Below are 7,550 nucleotides of genomic sequence, written 5' to 3'. Positions count from 1 at the left end.
GTATATTCTTCCTATATTTCCTCAACACTTCTTAACAGGTGTGCAACAAGCATAATAAAGTCATTTGTAAGTTACAACAGGTAAGTGATTTTTTTTATTTATTTTTTTTATGAGGGCAGCGATCCGCCTACACCCTTTACAATTCACAAGTCAAGGACTTGTCTTGGCCTGATTATGCGGCCAGATCTTGTTGTGTAGCCAGGCTGTTGCTGCGGTGGCTGGCTCTCTGGTTGTGTGTGGTTCTCAAGTTCAGGGTGTGGGGGCTGTATGCGTCTGACATGTGCGTTTGTGTGCTGGGTGTTGTCAGCATGTGAGGGCAGTGTGTGGCTGGCATGTGTGTTTGTGTTCTGAGTGTTGTCAGTGTGTGAAGTCTCTCTGCTTTCACGAAGGTGCCAGCGGTTCCGTCGGAGAGTCTGTCCCTCACTTGTTTTGATGTAGTAGCTCCTCTGTGTGTCTGCATGTTGTGTCACCATTGCACGTCTCCAGGATCCGTCCTCCTGCCGGAAACGGATGGGGGTGCCGACAGGTAGGTGAGACAGGGGCCTGGTGGTTCTGTTGTAATATGTCTGCTGACGGTGTTGGCAGGCCTCTCTTCTCTCATGAACAGCTGTCTGGAGTGCTACACGGGGCTGTAGCTGTTTCCCAGTCATTGGGAGGATGGAACGCAGGCGTCGGCTCATGAGAAGCTGGGCAGGTGATTGCAGGTTGTCCACAGGGCGTTTCTGTATTCAAGGAGAGCGAGGTAGGGGTCCTTGTTCTCAGCCTTGGTTTTGTCCAGGATGCGTTTTGCCGTCTGGACAGTTCTTTCGGCGAGGCCGTTGCTCCTTGGATAGCGTGGGCTCGCGGTGGTGTGTGTGAAGTCCCACGCATTGGCGAAGCGGCGGAACTCCTCAGAGCTGTAGCATGGACCGTTGTCGCTGATGACAGTCTCTGCGATGCCATGCCGGGCAAACGCAGACTTCAGTTTAGTGATTACTGCAGAGGATGTGCAGCTTCGAAGCCGCTCCATTTCAAAGAACCTACTGTAGTAATCTACAATAATGATGAAGTCCTGTGCATTCCATGTGAAGAGATCTGTACCTACCACCTGCCATGGTCTCTCTGGTATGTTGTGTGATGACAGGGGCTCTTTTGTGTTTGCACTGCTTCTTTCTTGGCATATGTTGCATTGTTCTATTTCTGCTTCGATCTGTTTCCCCATTCCGGGCCAGAAGAGGAGATCTCGAGCTCTGTGCTTACTCTTCTCAATGCCCATGTGTCCTGTGTGTATGCGCTGGATCATGTTTTTTCTGAGTCTTTGAGGAACTATGATTTTCTCACCTTTGAAGAGAATTCCTTCAATTTCAGAGATTTCATCTCTGTGGTTCCAGTATTCCTGGATATTGAGTGGGCATTTCCTCCTTTCATCAGGCCATCCATCCTTTATGGCTCTATTGAGTGCGATGAGCTGTGTGTCTTGTGCTGTCGCCTCTTTGATCTCCAGCAGTTTGTTATCGCTCACTGGGATGCTGCTGATGAGCGTGTGTACCTGTGCTTCCATGCTTTCTTTCAGGCTGTTGTCCTGGTGCTCAATGGACTTACGGGACAGGGTGTCAGCCACGGGTATATCTTTCCCCGGGCGGTGGATGATGTGAATGTTGTACTTTTGGAGCTGCAGAATCATCCTCTGTAGCCGTGGTGGTGCTGCGGCTAGGGGTTTTCGGAGGATTGCTTCTAAGGGCTTGTGATCAGATTCTACAGTCACTCTGCGCCCGTACATGTACTCATGGAAACGCTTGCACCCGAAAAGTACTGCGTACAATTCTTTTTCAATCTGCGCGTAATTTTCTTCGGTGCTGTTGAGTGACTTGGATGCATATGCGATGGGCCGTCCCTCCTGGAGCATCACAGCACCCAGGCCGCATTTTGAGGCATCCACTTGGAGTCTCAGCTCTTTCTGAGGGTCGAAGTAGGCAAGTACGGGGTGGTGCGTTATCAGTTCTTTCATCTGCATGAACACTTTGTCATGGTTGCTGTCCCATACAAACTCACTGTCTTGCTTTAAGAGGTGTCGCAGGGGTGCATTTACCTCGGAAAGATGTGGTGCAAACCGGGCCAGGTAGTTGATCATCCCGAGGATGGTTTCGAGCTCCCCTTTGCTTGTGGGTGGCTGCATTTCCTGGACTGCCTTTATTTTCCGTGGGTCTGGTTTGACACCTTCACGTGAGAGGGTGTGGCCGAAGTAGCTGACCTCTGAAACACATATTTGGCATTTGTCGGGATTAAGCCTCACCCCTCTCTCTCTTGTGCGTCTCAGCATGGCCTTGAGATTCTCGTCATGTTCCTGCTTTGATCTCCCGAAGACCAGGATATCATCGACTATGGCAGCTACGCCACTGAGGCCTTCGTATGTTTCGTCGACCCGCCTCTGGAACTCATCCTGGGCCGAATTGATCCCAAAGGGCAGCCTCAGGAACCTATACCTGCCGAAAGAGGTGTTAAACGTTGTTAACAGAGACGACTCAGTGTTCAGCTTTATGGCCCAATAACCAGACCTGGCGTCGAGGACGCTGAAGTAGCGTGCTCCAGCCAGCTTGGTGGTGACGTCTTCTAAGGTAGGTAGCGGGTAGTGTGGTCGTTGAATTGCCTTGTTGAGGTCCCTCGGGTCCAGGCAGACTCTCAACTTTCCTGTCTGGGGCTTTTCCACAACTACAAGGGCGTTGACCCATTTTGTGGGTTCTGTCACTCTACAGATGATGTTGCTTGCCTCCATCTTGTCGAGTTCCTGTTTCAGTCTTTCTCGAAGAGCAATGGGAACTCTGCGCGGTGGGTATACCACCGGTGTGGCGCTTGGGTCGACATGGAGGTTGCACTCCCCTGGGAACTCTCCTATGCCCTGGAAAACATCAGCATATCCCTTGAGAAGGCTCTGTGAGTCTGTGTCGGGCTCTTTGTCCTCCCCAGTTACTGCCAGTACCAGTTTTATTAGGCTCAAGTCCAGACTGGCTCTCATCCCTAAGATGGGGGGTGCTTTTGTGTCAACTATGTAGAATTTGAGCATCATGGATTGTCTTTGTGCTTACATAACAGGCTGCAGGTGCCCTTCACTGCCAGTAGTTCCCCTCCATAAGTGGTGAGTTTTTGGGTGGCTGGCTTCACTCTGACATCTTTAAACAGTCTTTTGAACATGTGTTCCGGTATGGCATTAATTTGTGCGCCAGTGTCTATTTTGAATTTCACAGTCTGGGCTCCAATTTCAATTTCAGTGTATGCCTGTTCATTGCTTTCTCCTGTGTGTTCGGTCGTGAGCCCATCAATGAACAATTCTACCTGCTCGTCTGTGGCATCCTCATCTAGTGTGTGTATAGCTTTTGTGCTTTTGTATGTGGGAGTCTTTGTGTGTGTGTATTGCTTTGACCTGCAGACTTTAGCGAAGTGGTTAAGCTTATTGCATTTTAAACACTGTTTCCCTTTAGCTGGGCAGGCGCTGTCACTGGTGCTGTGTGTACCTCCGCAGCGATGACACTCCTTGCTCGCGGCAGCGGGCTCTCTTGCCCTGGCTTTGAAGCTGGGTGGACGCCTGTTGTTATGTCTTCTCCCTACGGCATGTACAGCGTCGCCGCTGGGCCCGCCAGCTCCGACCATGTCTTTGAGCTGGGCTTGTGCTAGCTCGTGGGAGCGTGCAATATCTATGGCTCTGTCTAGCGTTAGGTCTGCGCCGTGGCTAAGTAGCTTCTCACGCACCCGCGGGGAATTAGTAGCGAAAACAATGCGATCCCTCACCATCTCGTCGCTGTTTGGGTATCCACAGTCTTTGACGAGGAGTTTCAGCTCCGTGACGAAATGCTCGAAGGTCTCGCCGTCCCCTTGCATCTTCTCATGGAAGCGGTATCTTGCGTATATTGGGTTAGACTTGGGCATGAGGTACTCTGTGTACTTGTCATAGTACGTGCTTAGCTTCTTAGCGTCGTCCGGCCCCAGTGTCCAGGTATTGTAAACGTCCCGTCCTTTCTCCCCAATCCACAGAAGGAGGTAACTACATTTTTCCTCTTCGGCTTTACCTTTCAGGGGTCCCGAAAACATCAGCTCGGCGTGTTGTTTGAAGCGGCGCCATGCTTCCGGTAGGTTCGGAGAGTCCCAGTTCATGCTGGGTGCTGGAACGCCGTAAGTATCCATTTTCGATTGGAAGGTGAGTCTTTGAGCCTCTACTCTGACACCATGTAATATTTACTTCTTGCCGCTGGCTGAATTGTGTTTATAATAAAACTGTACAGGACGCTGATATCGGCTTGTGTCGTTTATTCCGCCATCTTGAACACATACAGGTAATCCCGCGGGAGTCTGTGACGTTACATGAGACTACGGTGTCCCGTAGGGGCTGTCAGAATGTTACACCCCGCACACTACAACTAAATGACCTTGGTATTTCGTGTGTTTAGGTGTAAATATAATGTTCAAAAACATATAATTCATCATAATTTTGTTTTTTTTCCTTAATAAATTTGATTTTGGATGCAGTAAAGTAAGCATCAGGCTATTATGATGATGATGAGGAAGATGAGAGTGAGAATTCGGATGAGGATGAGGCCAGTGAAGGTGAAAGTCTACAGAGACTGGTGTTTCTAATACAGTAGATGATGAACCGTAATGGTACAATGTTGCCTACAGTCAACAAATCCCCAAAACTTCCAAAAATAAATAATTTTTTAAAAATTTCTTTAGATTATGTTTATTTAGTCTATTTTGAGACATAAAAACACTCCAAACATTTTTTCCCCCACTGGCATCATGATGCGTACCATAGAGGGTTAAAAAAAAAAAATCTGTGTAGTTCCTCTTTAACGTGCAAATCTTGCATAGTTCCTCTTTACAGGACAAGAGGTTATAATAGAACCTTTGAGCTTCACTATAGAAGTTGGGGGCTAGCAGTTGCATACTTAGAAGAAATAAAGGAATAAAGACTTGTGCTTTCCACTTCTGGAGACAGCTCTGGTTCAGGCTGTTAAGACTGTTAGTGGCTGTGTAGCAATAGCAAAACTTACAAATGGCTCATTTTTAAATTCGACCAGGAGTTTGAGTTTCTGTGAGGGAGGCTAATGTTTTGTGTTTTCACCCTGGTGGCAATCAATGCTGGTGCAAACTTCCAGCTCTTCCTCTAATTACTCCAAACAAACCACTTTTGCTGATTTGGAAACTTCAGGTGCCCCAGCAGATTTCAAACTCCTTGAGCTTGAAACACTCCAGGACCTTGTTAGAACAGTGTAGCAGCAGGACTTTGTTTTCCAGGACACCGACACTCAAAGCTAATCTGGTATTCAGTGAAATCCCACACTGCTCTGATCTAAGGATGGCCTGTGTTGCTACAACCAACAGATCCATCCCTTTCTTTCATCCGTCCCTCCACTGACATGCTTTTCTTCTGTGGGCTCATTTATCCCATTGGCGTGTAGCTTAGTGTAATTGACTCCAAGTGCAAAGTAGAGCTGAAATTATTCTCAGTAGAACCACAATTTCCATCATTTTTGCAGGAAAATTGCATGGAAAGTCATCTCTTTTTTTTCTTTGCAAATTATTATGATCATTTTCATTGCTGTATAGTTTCCCTCCCCGCTGTGAGCTCTGGCCTGTACGATTCTGGTTATAACACGTGTCTGCCTGGTGGGTTTATCATTGCTACAAAAGCTGAACTTACAATGTTCATCTGAGAACATTTAAATGATTCCTCCAACGATGTAAACACATGAATAGGGAATGTAAAAGTGCATCCAGTTCAGAGGAAAAAAACAATTAACAGCATTATCAGTGGGGCCTACCAGCAGCTCTCTAATTGCTGCCTCCTCTTACCGACAATTATCATACACACACACAGAGGTAAACTCTCAGGCTGTACAGTGATGCATGTTGGAGATGTTTTATTATGACTTAATGAGTTTGGATAGAAATAAAATCAGTTAAGGCCAAGTCAGGACAGACATTTTAAATAAGTAACAGTAATTTCCAGGATTGTGCTTCTGATTACTGTAACACAGGCAGCCAGGTGATGCTAGAGTCCCATGCACACACGGCAACGCTCTTGCTCTTATTTTGCTCCACCTGAAGGGCACACATTACATGATCTCCATCAGAAAACAGCGCATTACATCCTTCCTCCAGCATCCAATTTCCTTGCGGTGGCTGTGCAGGCTAACAGGTTAATAGGTTCAGTGGTAACCCTGTGGTAAATTGGTCGCTGTGTAGTGGTTAAAGGAGTAATCAAAGCGGCTGATTGCAGCCCACTCACCTGTTCTGATCCCCGGGGTCGCACCATCAAACTGGCTGTTCACACTGCGGCCGACGCTGCCGGCCAGACCAGCAGATGGCTAATTGAGCAGGCCGCTGACTTTCGGAGGGAAGATAGAAGAGATGAAAGGCGGCGTGATGGAGGGACAAAGGATATAGGTGGCAGTGGTGGAGGGTGTGTGTGTGTGGGTAAGAATATATCCTGCAGATTTTTATGGGAAGGTGTGCTGCGGATTATGAGAAACTGTAAACAAGGCACCAAACTGAAAGCTGAGACATTAGTTACTATCTGCAGCTGTGAATCTCTGACTTAGCCATGGGGGAAATGAATGGGACTGTCATGGGAAATAGAACAGATTGCGTGTGGTAAAGTATAAAGAAATATGAAAATGCAACCAATTAGCAAAGATTAGTGTAAAGACACAGGGAGAAACAGCTCTGCCTGAGTGCAGTAGTAACAGAATCTGCCTCCATACTTCACTGAAATAAAGAATACTTTAAATGCTATGTATGGAAGAAATGAAACAAGCCATGGGGTCATTCAGTCAGCGTGACCTCTGTCGGTCTTTTTTTTTTTAAAACACGCCAGCAGTTTGGATAACCACTGCTTTCTTTTTGCCGAACATGACCCAAGGACTGTGGATCTGAATATTTATGGAGACAACGTGCAGAGGAAGACGCTCTGTTGCACATTATCCCAGTAAGAAATTCATCTGCTATTCCCTCTCGCTGCAATAAATGCTCTACAAAGCATTTTTGACCTAATAAAAAAAAAAAATAATAATGCACCACATGCAATTTTTTCCCCAGCGAGAGATCCATTTCGGCACTAGCTGTGGCCAGCTCCCCTTGCTCTGATTATCGCGGTGGCTCTGAGCTTTTCACCTTGAATATCCGGTCTTATCTGCAGCAGTCTGGATGTACTTAACAACTTTTGTTTGCAGTAGAAAGAGTTTGGAGGAAATGATTTGCAGATGTACGGGGTGTTTTCATAGATGGTGTGTCAGGTTTGATTTTTCTTTGTACCATTTTCATTTTTACCACCTGATGGGAGATGGGTAGGTCATATTAATCACTTGCCAAAATAAAGCCATCAATAATAGATTTCATCTTTCATCTCCATTTTCCTGTCACTTGATGCGATTGTGTTTGATTCACTTTCTGGCTCCTGCCGGCAGACTGCTACTGGGACAAGCAGGTGGAAGAGAGAGGGAGGTATACAGTCAGGTAGTCAAATATTCAGGCATTCTGAGAGTCGAGCAGGCAAGCTGTTTGACGGACAGGTAGTGTGG

Source organism: Trachurus japonicus, chromosome 19 (genome assembly GCF_045865225.1).
Source record: "Trachurus japonicus isolate A0001 chromosome 19, Traja_1.0".
NCBI classification, from domain to species: Eukaryota; Metazoa; Chordata; class Actinopteri; order Carangiformes; family Carangidae; genus Trachurus; species Trachurus japonicus.
Note: the sequence above shows the minus strand (reverse complement) of the source record.